The sequence below is a fragment of the Chelonoidis abingdonii genome, chromosome 2 (genome assembly GCF_003597395.2).
Source record: "Chelonoidis abingdonii isolate Lonesome George chromosome 2, CheloAbing_2.0, whole genome shotgun sequence".
Classification (NCBI taxonomy): domain Eukaryota; kingdom Metazoa; phylum Chordata; order Testudines; family Testudinidae; genus Chelonoidis; species Chelonoidis abingdonii.
In genome coordinates, this window is record NC_133770.1 from 27,851,870 (window position 1) to 27,866,124 (window position 14,255).

Below are 14,255 nucleotides of genomic sequence, written 5' to 3' on the forward strand. Positions count from 1 at the left end.
TGAATGCAAGATTGTGGTTGGCTAGGACTCAAGACCAATGTTGGTTAAATTTTTTCACTAGAAAATGTTGATTTGTCAAAACCAAGACTATTCACAGGATAGGATCAGTTTCAACAAATTTCCCATTTTGAAATTTAAAAAAATAAGTTTTGAAATTGTTGAAATGTCGTATTTGGACACTTTCTAAATTAAAATGCTCTGTTTCTTGGGTCAAAACTTTCCATTTTGAAATGTAAGCTAATTTATTGTATAAAAAAAAGTAAAAAAAAATGAAATCAAAACAAAATGTTTTGAAATTATTGAAAAAAAATGTCAGATGGCCCAATCTGATTTGATTTTTTTTATTTTCAGTTTGTGTACATTTTCGAGATTTCAACTTTTTGTCCCTATTCGGGCTGGGAAACATTTTCACTTGAAAATTCTCATGAGATGGAAAATAGATTCCCACCCAACTCTGCTCAATACTGATAAGTCAAAGAACACCCAGATATTTAAAAAAAGATGAAATTCATCCCAGTGCAACGTGCCTGCAGGGCCTATACAGTATTTGAGGTCTGTGGAGGGTCTTCTAGAAGCCGAGGGCAGTAAGGTAAGTTTTATGTACAGAGATGATAAAGTATCAGAGAAAACAAAAGACATCATTATTACTTGATTGTGCAAATGATTAGATAAAGAGCTTGCCTTCTTCATAAAATATCTGGTGCAGTAAACATGAAATTTAAATAAGTTACAAGCTGTATTCACATGCAATGGGACTTTTAAATGCTTAGAGGTGTAATGAGTACTTTTTGGAAAAGCACCAGTTGTCTACAGCCAGTTAGGGTATAATCTCAGTCCAGCACACTCTCCCTGTTCATTTGGGTCAGTGGTATGGTTTTCTTATGCCAGCTTCTACTGCAGACACAGCAGCTTCGTCCATTTTTAGAATAAGTTTGGCAGATGAAGAGGCAAACTATGAAAAAAAATTTCCTAGCCACCATTTCTGTTTCTTTGGTTAGTTCCACAGAGATCCTGTGTCCAATGCAAATTTGGTTTCTTTTTTCTGCATGGTTGCTATCATTGTTTTTTCTCCCTGTTGCACACTCTGCAATATATGTTCGAGCAAAATATCATCAGCAAGTTTTCTTTAATAGACCTATAAAAGCTATTTTCTTTTCATTTAAAAATATTGCCTAGTTACTCCTATCTCATCACAAGATTTGCATTTTCTAAACAAATAATTTTTAAATGGGCAATGAGTTCTCAGAGATTAATTGTAAAAATTGAGAGTCTCTTTCAGTACAGCTGAATTGCATAGCCCCCATGTCACAAATGTACACTGCTGGAAAGAATATTATGCATGTATAAAAGTGTGAACTGTATAGGCTGCCCAGTTTTCCAAATGTTGTATAGCATTGGTTTCTACTCTGATTCGTTGTTCTCAAACTACCATAACACACAATGATCACCGATCCCTAAAGACACAAAAAATCAAGCCATTACCTGACAAACCAACAGGTTTTCTATTTCCCAAACGTTCTGGGTCAGTCTGTCCCTGAGATGAGGATTAGGGCTGTATAGAGAACTCAGGAGGCTAAGGTTTATCTGTTCCTGCCAATTGCTACTTCTGACTGAACGTGTTAAATGTACCCTCTGGAAAGATGTATGCTCTCTGCTTCAAAAAGGAACAGTACATCAGTGTTGAAACTTAATATGGCAGCTACTAGTTTCGGGCTTCAGATATGAGAGAAGCCCACTACAATTTGCACTTGCTTTTGAAAAGCATGTGTGAGATTGGAGGATTTGTAATGACAAACTGTTTAACTACAGTTAGAGTGTAAATGTTAGTATGCTTTGTATGAGGCAACATTGTAAAACCCAAATATTCAAAAATTGTGAATCAAGCCTTAGCAACTAATGAAATTGGCGTAAAAATCCTGAGATTTAGAAAATAATAAATTCTGGGTTCTTTTTATTTGCCTTCTGGTGTTGGAACATTTAAGGTTCACACTTTCAAGTTTTTATCTGCAGATATGAGGGCTTTGAACTTACTTTAAGAAAAAAAGAGAAAGCTTAGGCCTTGTCTACACTACGGGGAGCAATCGATCTAAGTTATGCAACTTCAGTTATGTGAATAACATATCTGAAGTTGATGTACTTAGATCTACTTACCATGGGGTCCACACTATCTATGTCGATGAGAGACATTCTCCCGTCGACTCCCCTACTGAGTATAGAAGTTGACGGGAAAGCGATCTGTGGTCAATGTAATGGGTCTTCACTAGACCTGCTAAATCACTGCTGATGCATCAATCACCATGTGTTGATCCCCCTGTAAGTGTAGAGAAGCTCAGGTGGTAACCTGATTCCAGAAGCTGGGGCTCTAGCAAGAGGATGAAACATTGTGATCCATGAGGTAAAATTGCAAGAGTTGGCAAAATTGATAAAGACATGGTGAAGATATTGTGGTTAATGGCTACATTGCTGGACAAAGATGCAAGAAGGATTTTAAGGTATAATGTTAGGGAGTGAATAAATAGCAAGCCTCTGCCCAGCTACCTAAAGACTGCTACATGGTTAAAATAATGTTACGTATAACAATGTTTTACACAGTTAACTTGCTGAAATACACTCCTTGTTAGCAGTTAAACCCTGGAACATTATGGCAGAAATGCATTTCTAAAATAACATGCCATTGTACTGTGAAAATGTTAAGGTAAGACTGTCAATATATTTAATAGGTATAACACTGAAGTTATTTAAGCTTCTTCAATTTGAAATCACAGAAGCACTACCCCAAGTTAAGTAGTTTTTGGCAGATGGAAGAACAAGATAGCTTGCTATTTTTTCTCCCTGCTTAAGGGTAAAATGCTATATGACAGAGCACCGAAAACCACGCTGCTTTAACAGCAAATTTATGTCATCTACTGTTTTAGTGAGCTGGAATTATAAAATACTGCTTGTGTCACAAGTATGAAAAAATAATGTAGGGCACTGAGGTTTCTCAGGATATATTTCATTTAATGCTGAATTGTAAATTCATATTCACTGCAGCGGTTTTCCAAAGAAGTTGTACTTTACACACATTTACAAAAATAATTTGTTCTGGTGCCAGAGAAGACTGCTGGAGGCCATGTTCTTGCAATGGCCAATGCAGGATGTCGTCCGGAGTATTATTATTATGATTATTTTTAATACCTAAATTTAGGCTCTGCACAGCATGGAAGCAACTGATAAACTCAGTTGCTACAAAGCTTTCAAAGATACCACCAGCAACTTTCTTTCTCTCCCTTCCACGCAAGATGTGTTATTTATATATACATATGCAGGGTATATTTGAGTCATTGTGATGATATGGAGCATTAAGTTTCCTTGGTATTTACAAAACTGACAACTTCTGAGAACTGAACCAGGAACATGTTCAGAAAATGATTAAATCCTGTTCTTTTTTATGGGTGCTGCAGCTGGGGATGTGTTTGTCATTAGAAGTAGAGCTTTAAATTAACTTGAACAATGAGTTCCTTTTGGTGTACCATTTGTGCAACTTTTACCTATACTGAAAGTTGTTTGAAGCAAAAATGAGTAATACTGCTCCTTTTAGCACCTTGTTTACTCTCTGCATTTAGTTGTGTGTGTGTGTGTGTGTGTGTATATATATAATGTAAAACGTATATGAAATTAGCAAAAGTCTATGTGTTTACAAGAAAAAATGCACAATGTACAGTTGAATTTCAAATTTTAGAATGAATTGTGCCTGGGTTTTAAGAGAACCAATAAAAGATCACATACTATTTATAAATAACTGATGCAAAATCATGTAATGTATTGTTGTAATGAAGCACATATTTGATTCAGCTGTAATGCCTATATGAAGTAGTTCTAGTTTAGCTTTACTAATGACATCAGCCTTACAGAATTGTCTTGGAAAGCTATCCAGTCCAGGCACAAAATCTACTCTCTCATCCTCAGTAACATGATGATGATAATGAAATAAACTCATACTTTCCTCACCAGTGGAGGAGAATTCTTGCCTGAGGGAGTGGAATTTTGCAAGGCTGAAGTACAAAGAGCCGAGTTAAAGGGACAAGAGATTTCCAGATGTTGTGGATTAAACCAAGTGATTATTCTTAACTGTAAATGTGTAACTTTCCCCCTCCCTGAAATAGATTTAAAAATGGATATTTATTTTCAAACAAAACCAGTTGCCTTGTGAATCAGTTGGTTGGTTAGGGAGGGGGAAAAGAAAAAAGAAGTGACCTAATGCTACTGAATAAAATATCTGATCTCTCGCTGCCAGGGCTGAGTCATTTCCTGTTACAATAACAAGACTATCATCAGCTAAACTTTTCTAGCTAGCATACAGTTTGCCGGTATGTGTATGGCTTTAATTGTGCATGTTGCTAGAAAGTTAATGTTGAAAAATATACTGTACTAAATTTGTAAACGTCTTCTTTGTATCAAAAAGCACTAGTGGGCAATGTATTTCTAATTTATTGCTGGTATACTTCTACCCTGATATAACGCTGTCCTTGGGAGCCAAAACATCTTACCCTGTTATAGGTGAAACCGCATTATATCAAACTTGCTTTGATCTGCCGGAGCGCACAGCCCCCCCCCCACCTCCCCGAGCACTGCTTTACCACATTATATCCGAATTCGTGTTATATCGGGTCGCGTTATATCGGGTTGGACGTGTATTATAAACTCTGATTTTTTAATATTCCCCAAACTCTGAATATAATGTTGTAATTCCAGCAAGGGATTCTGCACATATCAGACTGTACTAATATCATCAGAGCTCTCTGAGATGGAACTTGGAACCTTACTTTCAGTTGTATTTTATTCTCAGAAATAAAGTATAGACCTATATTGGACCTATCAGTCCTCATCCTCAAAGGAAACCTGCACATCACTTTCAAAAGATGAGCCTGGGAGCTTAAATTCATTACTCTGCAAGACACCAAAAATCATGACCTGAACAGAGACTCCGGATTTATGGTTTATTACAACACTCTGTAACCCACTAATCTCCTCTTTTTGTTCTATGACTTCAGAGTTGTTAATGGGCCACGCTACTTTGAATGGTCCCTTACAATATGTGCTAACTGCTTGTGCTAAATAATCTGTTCCACCCTGCATTTTGCTGTGATGCTGGGATTTCCCAGCTCTGTGTGGTTTGAAAGCTTGTCTCTCTCACCAACACACCTTGGTCCAATAAAAGATATTACCTCACTTACCTTGTCTTTCTATTAGGGCATCTTGTCTGTCCCCTGTCCATGGAAGACTATTTCCTTCAGCGTACCCTCCAGTGCTTTCTCCAGTGTAAAGGACATGTTTCAACAATCCTTTATAATTTGCTGAGGTGTGAGTACCCAGAATTCCAATGGACTTCAACTGGAGTTGTGAGTGCTCAACACCTCTGAAAACTAGGCCCCAAGTGTCTCAAATTAGGCACTTAAAATAAGTGGATAGTTGAAAATGAAGACTATAGCTTCTCTGTGCATTTATTACCCCTTCTGGGAAATGGGCATAATACCTTGAAAAGCACACTGAGATCGTTTAGTTAAATGGCAACATATAATTAGAGAATATTGTTTTCAGAGAAATCAAAAATAGCACTTCCTCTTGATTCTGGATTTACGTTTGATGTATATATTGACTGTGTTCAGTCTCATTCTCTCAGAATCATTTTCACTAATTGTATCCCATAGTCACCTAATTGATGTCTCAATCTCCTATATCCCAGTCCCTCTGTTTGTGTGGAACCCAAACAACTTTAATGGCATTACTTATGGAATAAAATGCTATTGGAATTTTCCTTCCGTCTGCATTTTTAAACAAATTTCTTTTCCTTCCTTTCTTTTTTCTGCTCGGCATAAAAAAAGCAGAAGACCTAGGCTGATATTTGTGGAGTATTAAAACATGATGGTGTCGCTGTGTAAAAATCGTTATGCTCTATTCCCCAGCGAACAGGAACATTATCGTGCACTCCTGGATAAAGTCACTGATTATACTGTTTAGGCCATGAAAGCAAGATGTGTTGCAAGTCTCTGGGTTTCTGTAATTAAAAAGTTGTAAATGCTTAGGTTGGTTTGTAAGTAGCTTTTGAGATCACTGTCAGAAATTCAACTGTGCATGGCAGCCGTTATGTATTCTTCCATTCTTTCAGGAATGGAAAATTACTGGTGTTTGCTTATATACAAACAAATGTTGGCTGTAACTTGCATAGGTAGTTTTCCAGGCTGTATGTATGGACTGGCTTTATAATTGCTTCAGATCCTCTCTGTCTTCAGAATTATATATCAAATATCCAGGCTGTCATTGCCATCTAAAGGTTCCCTTCTTACAAGGTTATACTGCTGCATACCTTGAACATTTTTCTAAGGGCAATTTTCTTTATACACAGTGATTCCTTCCCCCTTGAGTACATCTGAAAATATAATTGAGCCCTACATTTCAACTGAGTATTAAAAATCATTTTGAAAAGCAATTTTAATAGGCAATGTTTAATACCAGCCTCTTAGAACCATCTTAAAATAAGTCTTCCAATTTGACATGAGTAACCCTTGGGTACTGATGTGTAGAAAGGGAAGAATTTTATCACTAGCAAATTATACTCTATGCAGCAGGTCAGCCAGGGATGGTTTAAAAATCCGAGCACACCTGGGTGAAACTGTAGTATAAGACCTTTGGTACATAAACTCCCCTGACTCTATTTCAGAGAACAGTGAGTTCCCAGTTCCAAGGAGGGGGGAATTGATGTCATTGAGAAGATATTACCTTGCTTTGAAGTTGGTAGATGTGTTCAAAGTTCTCTGGGGTGTTCTCAGACCTGAAAAATGTGCCTCACCACGGCTGTGAGACAGAGGTAGTCTTTTTCTCTGTAGATTTTGACTGCAGTTTGCTCTATAACTGTTGCTTTAACTAGAATGCAAACAAAAGGCTTTTAGGAAAATGGCTCTTGTTTGGAGCTCTTTAAGGAAATGTGGTGAGAGGGAGTGCTAAACAATTTTGGCAGCACTAGTGGAAACAACAGCAGAAACAAAAATGCACAAAAGGGAAGGAACTTGGGCAATATTGGTAGGTGCCAGTATTGTTATTAGCTGATGAGTTCCTGTGAAGTGTGCACATCGTTTGGTAATAACAATATGGGAAGTTATTGGCAGTGATTTTGCCAACCTTCAGGAAAACACTGAGGATAAGAGTTATCTGAGAGAGAGGGCAAAGGGAAACTACTCTCCCACTTGTGGGGGCCACATAAGGGTTTGGCAGAATTCCAATCCCTTCCTACTCCCCTAGGGGCGGGGTGGGTGATGGAAGGGTCGGGGCTCTATTCCCCTGTGCACACCAGCCAGCAGAGCTACCCAATCATGTAGTAAGCAAATAGCAGTAGTTACCTAATCTCTTTGCCCCACAAACTCTACAACGTCTCAGAGAACTCCCTCTGATGGTGTGTAGCGCTACACTTGCCTCTTGACCACATGCTGTACCCACGAGGCACAGCCCAGCATATAAGTATTTTCTCCATTCACTGAGTCTATGGATTTTTAAAAGGCCAGAAACTATATAAAACAGTATGCAAATATTCCAGTAACTAGAGCTGGGCCCAAACCAATGCCCTTGAACTTTGTGGGTGTTCTAAATCTTAAATACAGATCTAGATTTGAATTTTGCAAATGGCTCATATTTTTGCAGTGGGGCTACCTCAAACACCCAGGCAAAAACACCTCAATATATGGCAGTGTTGCCAACCCCAAACATTCAAAGCTCAGAAGTCAGGCCCCTAAAATAATGAGATTAAAAAAAATACCTTGAGGTTATTTTTATTTGCATTTTGGTTTTTGAGCCTTTAAGGCTCATCTTTAAAGTCTTTCTTCACAACCACGGGGGCTAGATACTTACTTTTATTTTTTAAAATGAAAACGGAGATTCTCACATAATCTCTTGACCCTGGAGCAGAGGTTTTCACTAATCTCATGACTCTGGAGCAGAGGCTATATGTAAAACATTAATTATAGCAAGACTCATGATAAAATCATAGGACTTGACAAAGCTGGTACTTGAAATCCACATAAAAACCTTTGAGCTTTGGCCCTTCACTGATAGTTACACTACAATAAGAGGAATTATTTGAGACCAGTAGTTCAGAATACTATGCACAAGGTTTTTTTTAAATATTGATTACTCCCTGAGTGAATAGATAGTAAAAAAAACCCCAAAACGGTTACCTAACAAAATTGAGTATCACTCGAATCATCATAAATGAAGCAACATACTGTTTAGTAATGTCTGCAATGTACATACAGACACTAGTGATGTTATCCATGACGTATTTCATTGTAATGACCTCTGTGTCAGGTTCTAGTCAGTGATGAAGTTAAAGTGTAAGCTTTGTATCCGGGGAGATTCCACAGCAATGAGTCGAAGGTGAAATGCCAGCAGTGAAGAATGATTAATTGGTGCATTGTCTGAAATATCTGTCATAATACATACTTCTGATATGTGAAAGGAGGGCATGCAGTAATACAGCAACAGGATGAATGACGGAGGAAGCATAGAGTGAAAGAGTTTATACCAATACGATGATTAGGAAAACAGCTGTGATAAAAAGGGCAATAATGCTGCTCAGTGCTGAACGGGGCTAATGTGCAGTCCAATGTTTAGAGCTCCAGCTGTTTCTTTAAATGTGAACTGTTTTCACTTTTGTACACCTCATCTGTGTGTTGAAAACTTGCAACCCCAGTGATTCATATCAGCAGAACTAAAATAATATTTTATTGCAGGCACTTGGCGTTGCTCGCTGAAAATGAAGGCTCCGATCCTGCAAAGATTTAGGCATATTGACACATTGAAGTAAACGGGACTATTCACATGCTAAATGTTAAATCAGTGGGACTACTCATCTGCTTAAAGATAAGCACTTGTTTAACTGTTTGCAAGGTCAGGGTGCAAAATGGTTTCTATGACACCCACTGTTTCCCATGCACTCATAACTTTATTAGTAGGATTTATGCTGTATCATTAGCCTGATATTTAGAGATACAGTACGCTCACATGTCCTGTTAAAGTCAGTGGTGGCTTCTGGTGCTCAGCATCTCACCAGAACATTGTAAATTTATATTTTTCAAAATTGTCCCTGAAAAACAGAAAAATATGTTTTATTGGTTGTTCTGCTAAATCTTCTTTAAATTTTTGTTTTCTCTTTCGGTGGTTAGTAGTGATACTGTCTGACCTTTCCTTGAATAGCTTAGTCATGCCATGGGATTATTTTCAAAAGCAGCAAATTCTGAAAGCAGATTTTTTTTTAATTCATTATTTTGAAACTCAGAAATTCTGGTTTTGAAATGTTCAATTCAGAAAAAAAAAGAGACCATGATAACTGAAAATAGTCTGGTCACAATACATAATGGCATTGATACATGGTTTGGGTTTTACTTATATTTCAGAGGGATTATTTTTTACTTTTTTTTTTACATTTTTCTTTTATCTCTAGTCATCAAGTAGGGTAGACTTCATGAGCATTAAATTACCTTAGTTGTAACATTAACCTCTAAATCAAAAAAATGTTCATTCATGCACGTGCGCGCACACACACACGCACACACACACAAAATGAAGAAAATAACTTTTAAGACCCATAAAGATCTTGTGTACTAGAAAAGATTAAGGTCAAGTTAACGTGGACCCATTTTCTCCCCCACCTTTTATTGGTTTTTTTCCCCACAAAATCTTTGAAATTCGAGTAGTTATTGTTGTTAATTATCTGTTTGTACTAGTGCCCACAGTGTGTTAGGCGCTATGCAAATATAAATGTAGGCATCATTTCTGCCCCAAAGGGTGTATACTTAGAAGCCAGAATCCTACAAAGGCTCATCTTCCTTAGATTGTAAACGCTCATTTAGACGGTAAGTTCTTTGGAGTGCGGGCAATCTTTCTGTTCTGTGTTTGTACAGCACCTAGCACAGTGGGGTCCTGTTCCATGACCTAGGGGTCCTAAGCACTGTCATAATAGAAATAAATAAATAACAGTAATATGCATGTGAGTAGTCTCATTGACATGTGAGTAAAGCAGGGCCACCCAGAGGATTCAGGGGGCCTGGGGTCTTTGGCGGCAGGGGGCCTCCGCTACCGAATTCCTGCTGAAGACCTGGCACTTCGGTGGCCACTCCCAGGGTGGAAGGACCCCCCCTGTGGGTCTTCAGGGCACTTCGGTGGCGGGTCCCGGAGCGGAAGGACCCCCACCACTGCCGAATTGCCGCCAAAGATCAGGAGCAGAAAAAGCTCTGGGGGCCCGGGCCCTGCGAGAGTTTTCCAGGGCTGCTGGAGCGAGTGAAGGACCCTGCTCCGGGGGTCCCGAAAAACTCTTGTGGGGGCCTGGGGCAAATTGCCCCACTTGTCCCACGCCCCCCAGGCGGCCCTGGAGTAAAGATACTCATGAACGTAAGCATTTGGGGCCATAGTCATCCACTGCATGTTCCAACGAATGCAGCAATTCTCCCCTGTGCTATTCTCCCCTTCCCCAGCATATAAAAGGAATGGCTCACATTACACTCATCTTCAATCAGTATACATGGGATAAACTCAAAAGCTTGGATGTCTCAGGTGAAATTCTGGGCAATTTAATCGCAAAACTCCCATTGCCTGCAAGAAAGCCAGGATTTCACCTCTCAGCCTTGGGTATGAAATACTTAAGATTTCTTTGAAAACTGGTATGACTTTTGGTAAGGGCATCTCAGTCCTGCACCTTTCCAAGGCCTTGTCTATACTGCCACTTTACAGTGCTGCAACTTTCTCGTGTGGGGTCTGAAAAAAACACCCCCCTGAGCGTTGCAAGTTTCAGTGCTGTAAAGTGGCAGTGCAGAGAGTGCACCAGTGCTGGGAGCTACTCCCCTCATGTGGGTGTTTTTTTACAGTGCTAAGAGAGGTCTCTCCCAGCACTGGTGGCGCGAACACATAAGGCATTGCAGCACTTTAATTTTGCTAGTGAAGATGTACTCCAAGATACTCCACAAGTCCTTTGCAATTTACTGGATGTTCTGTGTGGTTGATTGTCAGCTTTATGTGTGTTTTGGATGAGATATTAAAAGTTGAAGTCATGTTGGCTCTGGCAGGACATTAAAGACCCCTCAAGTGCCATTAAAGCCAATGTGAGTTGAGGGTGCTCAGAGCTGTATAGGAGATGCACTGCATCTCCCAGAATTAGATCCTAGACACTTGCACAAATCATGCAAGAAACCCAGCATTATAACTGCATTTTATCAATCTCCATTGTCTTTGTGAAAAAAATAATTCTTCCTGCACTGATTGTTGATCTTTGTGGACTTACCCACTGGGTTTTGAGCATTTTTGAAAGTAGAGACTGGGATACTAATGAGACAGTTTTACTCCAGCGCTAGTCAGCTCTATGGCATTTATGTCCTGATTAGATCACAATCTGATGAGACTGAGGAGACATGGCAGTACGTCATCTTCAGGCTTTTAACACTGACTGGCGTCTGAAGACATTGGTTAGGCAGCATCTCTGCACTTCTAGAAATTAAACAAAAAGCATAATTTGAGTGGAATGTGTCATGCCAACTGCCCTAGACAAATACAAAGAAAACCATTCTGATCCTGCCCATCATGTTTCAATACTACAGAACGTGTATTATTGCTGTTGTTTCATGATATTATATAGAATGTGCTGTGAGGTTCATATGTGTTAGGGGGAAAAGCAGATAGATTAATTCATGACTCCATCTCTTTTTGTGTTATCCCAGAGGAACAAAGGGGTCATAAGCCAGCCAGATTTGGCCCACAGGGAAATCCTTTGTCATGATATAGAACTACTGGAACAGCTGTATGCTTCCCCCTCTCTTTCAGCTTTCAGTATAGGGGCTCTGGCTGCTACACACTGGCTGTCCTGATTACTGGTTGACAGCTAAGTACCCTGAGTATGCTCTAAATTGGGCCAGGAGCTGAAGTAGTCTATGATTAGCTCAAGAATTTGAGAAGTGCAATGGTGCTTTAAAGACACATTTCTCTCCCCTCCCATAGATGTTGCACCGAATGGAGCTCATCTGAACCCAAAGTCACTAATAACAAATAAACTTACACTGATTTAGTGATAGACTTGCAAATATATACAGTTCACCTGTCTGGGAATATGACCTATATAGGACATGCCGCAATGCATGACTCAAATTTATTTATTTGCTTTGGGTTGATCATGTAAACAGAAACAAACCTCTGACAAAAAAACCAACAACGGGCTAAAAATAATAAAATTACATCATGCTGAACCATGGATAATAATCATTTGACATGTCTGGTAAATATAGACAAATTCTTACAATGGAATCCAATCAATCGGCACCTTGATAAAAAACCACATCTGCTTCACTGGCTTGATTACATATGGTTTTCAGTGTCTCTCAACAATGGCTGTGCTGCACACCAAGCCAGTTTACAATGACTTGCCTCCTGCTGTCTGCAAACCTACAGTAATTTACAAGTGTGACTGATGTATCCTGGCAAACAGCTTCCTACTGTGTGGTCCTCTTGTCAGGTTACTTAACTTATTACTCATCTGCAGTAGAGTACTTGGTGCTGTACTATCATAGCGAAGGGCATGGCTCCACCCCTCCAGGAGTTCACAATCAAAATGAGTTGCTTGTACATTAACCTAGTTTTTGAATATTTTCATACAGGAAGGAGCTTTGCTGCTTTAAGCATCATGGACTAAAGTGCTTTTCATTTAGAGTTGTCTAGACTGGAAACTTACATCACATAGATATGTCATTCAGAGATGTGAAAAATCCATCCCCTGAGAGACCTAGCTATGCTGACCTATGCCCTGGACAGTGCTAGGTCAACAGAATAATTCTTCCATCAACCTACCTACCTCTTCTTGGGGAGGTGGATTAATTACAGCGACAGGAGAAACCCTCCTATTTCTGTAGTGTCTACACTGACGCGCTACAGCAGCACACCTGCAGTGCTGCCACTGTAGCATTTTCAGCTTAGACATAGCCTGAAATTAAAGAACACAACAAGCAAAGAACAAATAGAAAATCTCCAGGAGAGAGAGCTCAGAGTATGTGCCTCCCTCCGCATGATTTTTCAATCCTCTCACAACCCTGCTACCTAGCAGAAAAGTAAGGTAGGCTTCTTTTTTTTAAAACTTGTACAGAGAAAATAGAATCAGAGCTACATTCAGCACAGACACCTTTCCTTGCATCTGTGATACATTGGGCAAAATGAATCTGCAGTGTAACACTTTTGAAGTGATTACATTCCATATAATCTGAAGGCTATAGGATCTGATATTTCATAGAATCTTAAGTTAAAAATGCCCACAAAGCAGTACCAGAGTCAAGGACATATGTGTTATACTCAGAGAATCTGATTTTAATTTTATTTACAATGGTATAAATCAGGAGTCACTCCCTGGTAACTAGTGGATTTTCACCACCATAAAACCAGTGTAAAATCAGAATCAACTCCAAATAACATCTCAGCTTCTCAAAGCGAACAGCCTCACTGCTTCACCACACAGCTAAGGCACCGCAACTAACACTTGAACAATTGATGGCCAAACACTCTTTCTGAAACATTTATCATTTCCAAACACATTTATCTTTAGAGTAAATAAATGTTGTGTTAATTAGTGGCTGCTCACTGCTAAAATATTCACTGCATACTTATCACCTTGTGGCAGAGTTAGGCATGCCATACCAGTCTTTCACAGCGGGTCTTAAAAGTTTGAAGCCTTAATCTATGTCTGTGATGATGTTTTAAATTACAGTGTAAAGCTCACTCACAAACATCACGCTTGCTAATAAACGATCAGATTTTTACAGCCAGCTGCCATGTTTTTTTTTTCCCCAAAGGACTGGCATGGTATATTACATTATACTGTCACATTAGTAACAAACATCAAAGAAGAGTTCTGTTCTGGTCAAACCATGTAAACAGGTAAGAGTTCTGTCCCTTTGGGGAAAAAATATTCCTCCCTTCTCCCCCGCACCCTATTTACATTTGTATGAACAATGGTTAGTTTCTATATTGCTTTGGTAGCCTCAAGTAAACCACAAATGACCAGGTTTTAAAGAACAAGAAGTTATCTAAACCTTCAACCTTTGAATCTACAGGAATCTAAATAAATAAATAAATAAATCAAAACAGAATAGCTCACAGATGTTTCCTAAAGAAGATATAAACAAGGAAAATGAGCAGTAAGACTTTCCTTTCTAACACTGTAATGAGTTTATTAGTTCAACAAACAGGACCTCTGA

At 38.9% G+C, this 14,255-nt stretch overlaps 1 long non-coding RNA gene across 9 annotated transcripts in view; it reads left to right on the top strand.

Moving 5' to 3' along the window:
- Nucleotides 1-362: 362 nt before the first annotated feature.
- LOC116816205 (uncharacterized) overlaps nt 363-14,255 on the top strand; it is a 201,295-nt gene continuing 187,402 nt past the window's right edge. For all 9 annotated transcript variants that reach the window (XR_012655183.1, XR_004371662.2, XR_012655187.1 and 6 more), the window contains exon 1: nt 363-589. This is a non-coding gene — a long non-coding RNA (uncharacterized LOC116816205). The remainder of the gene's footprint in view (nt 590-14,255) is intronic.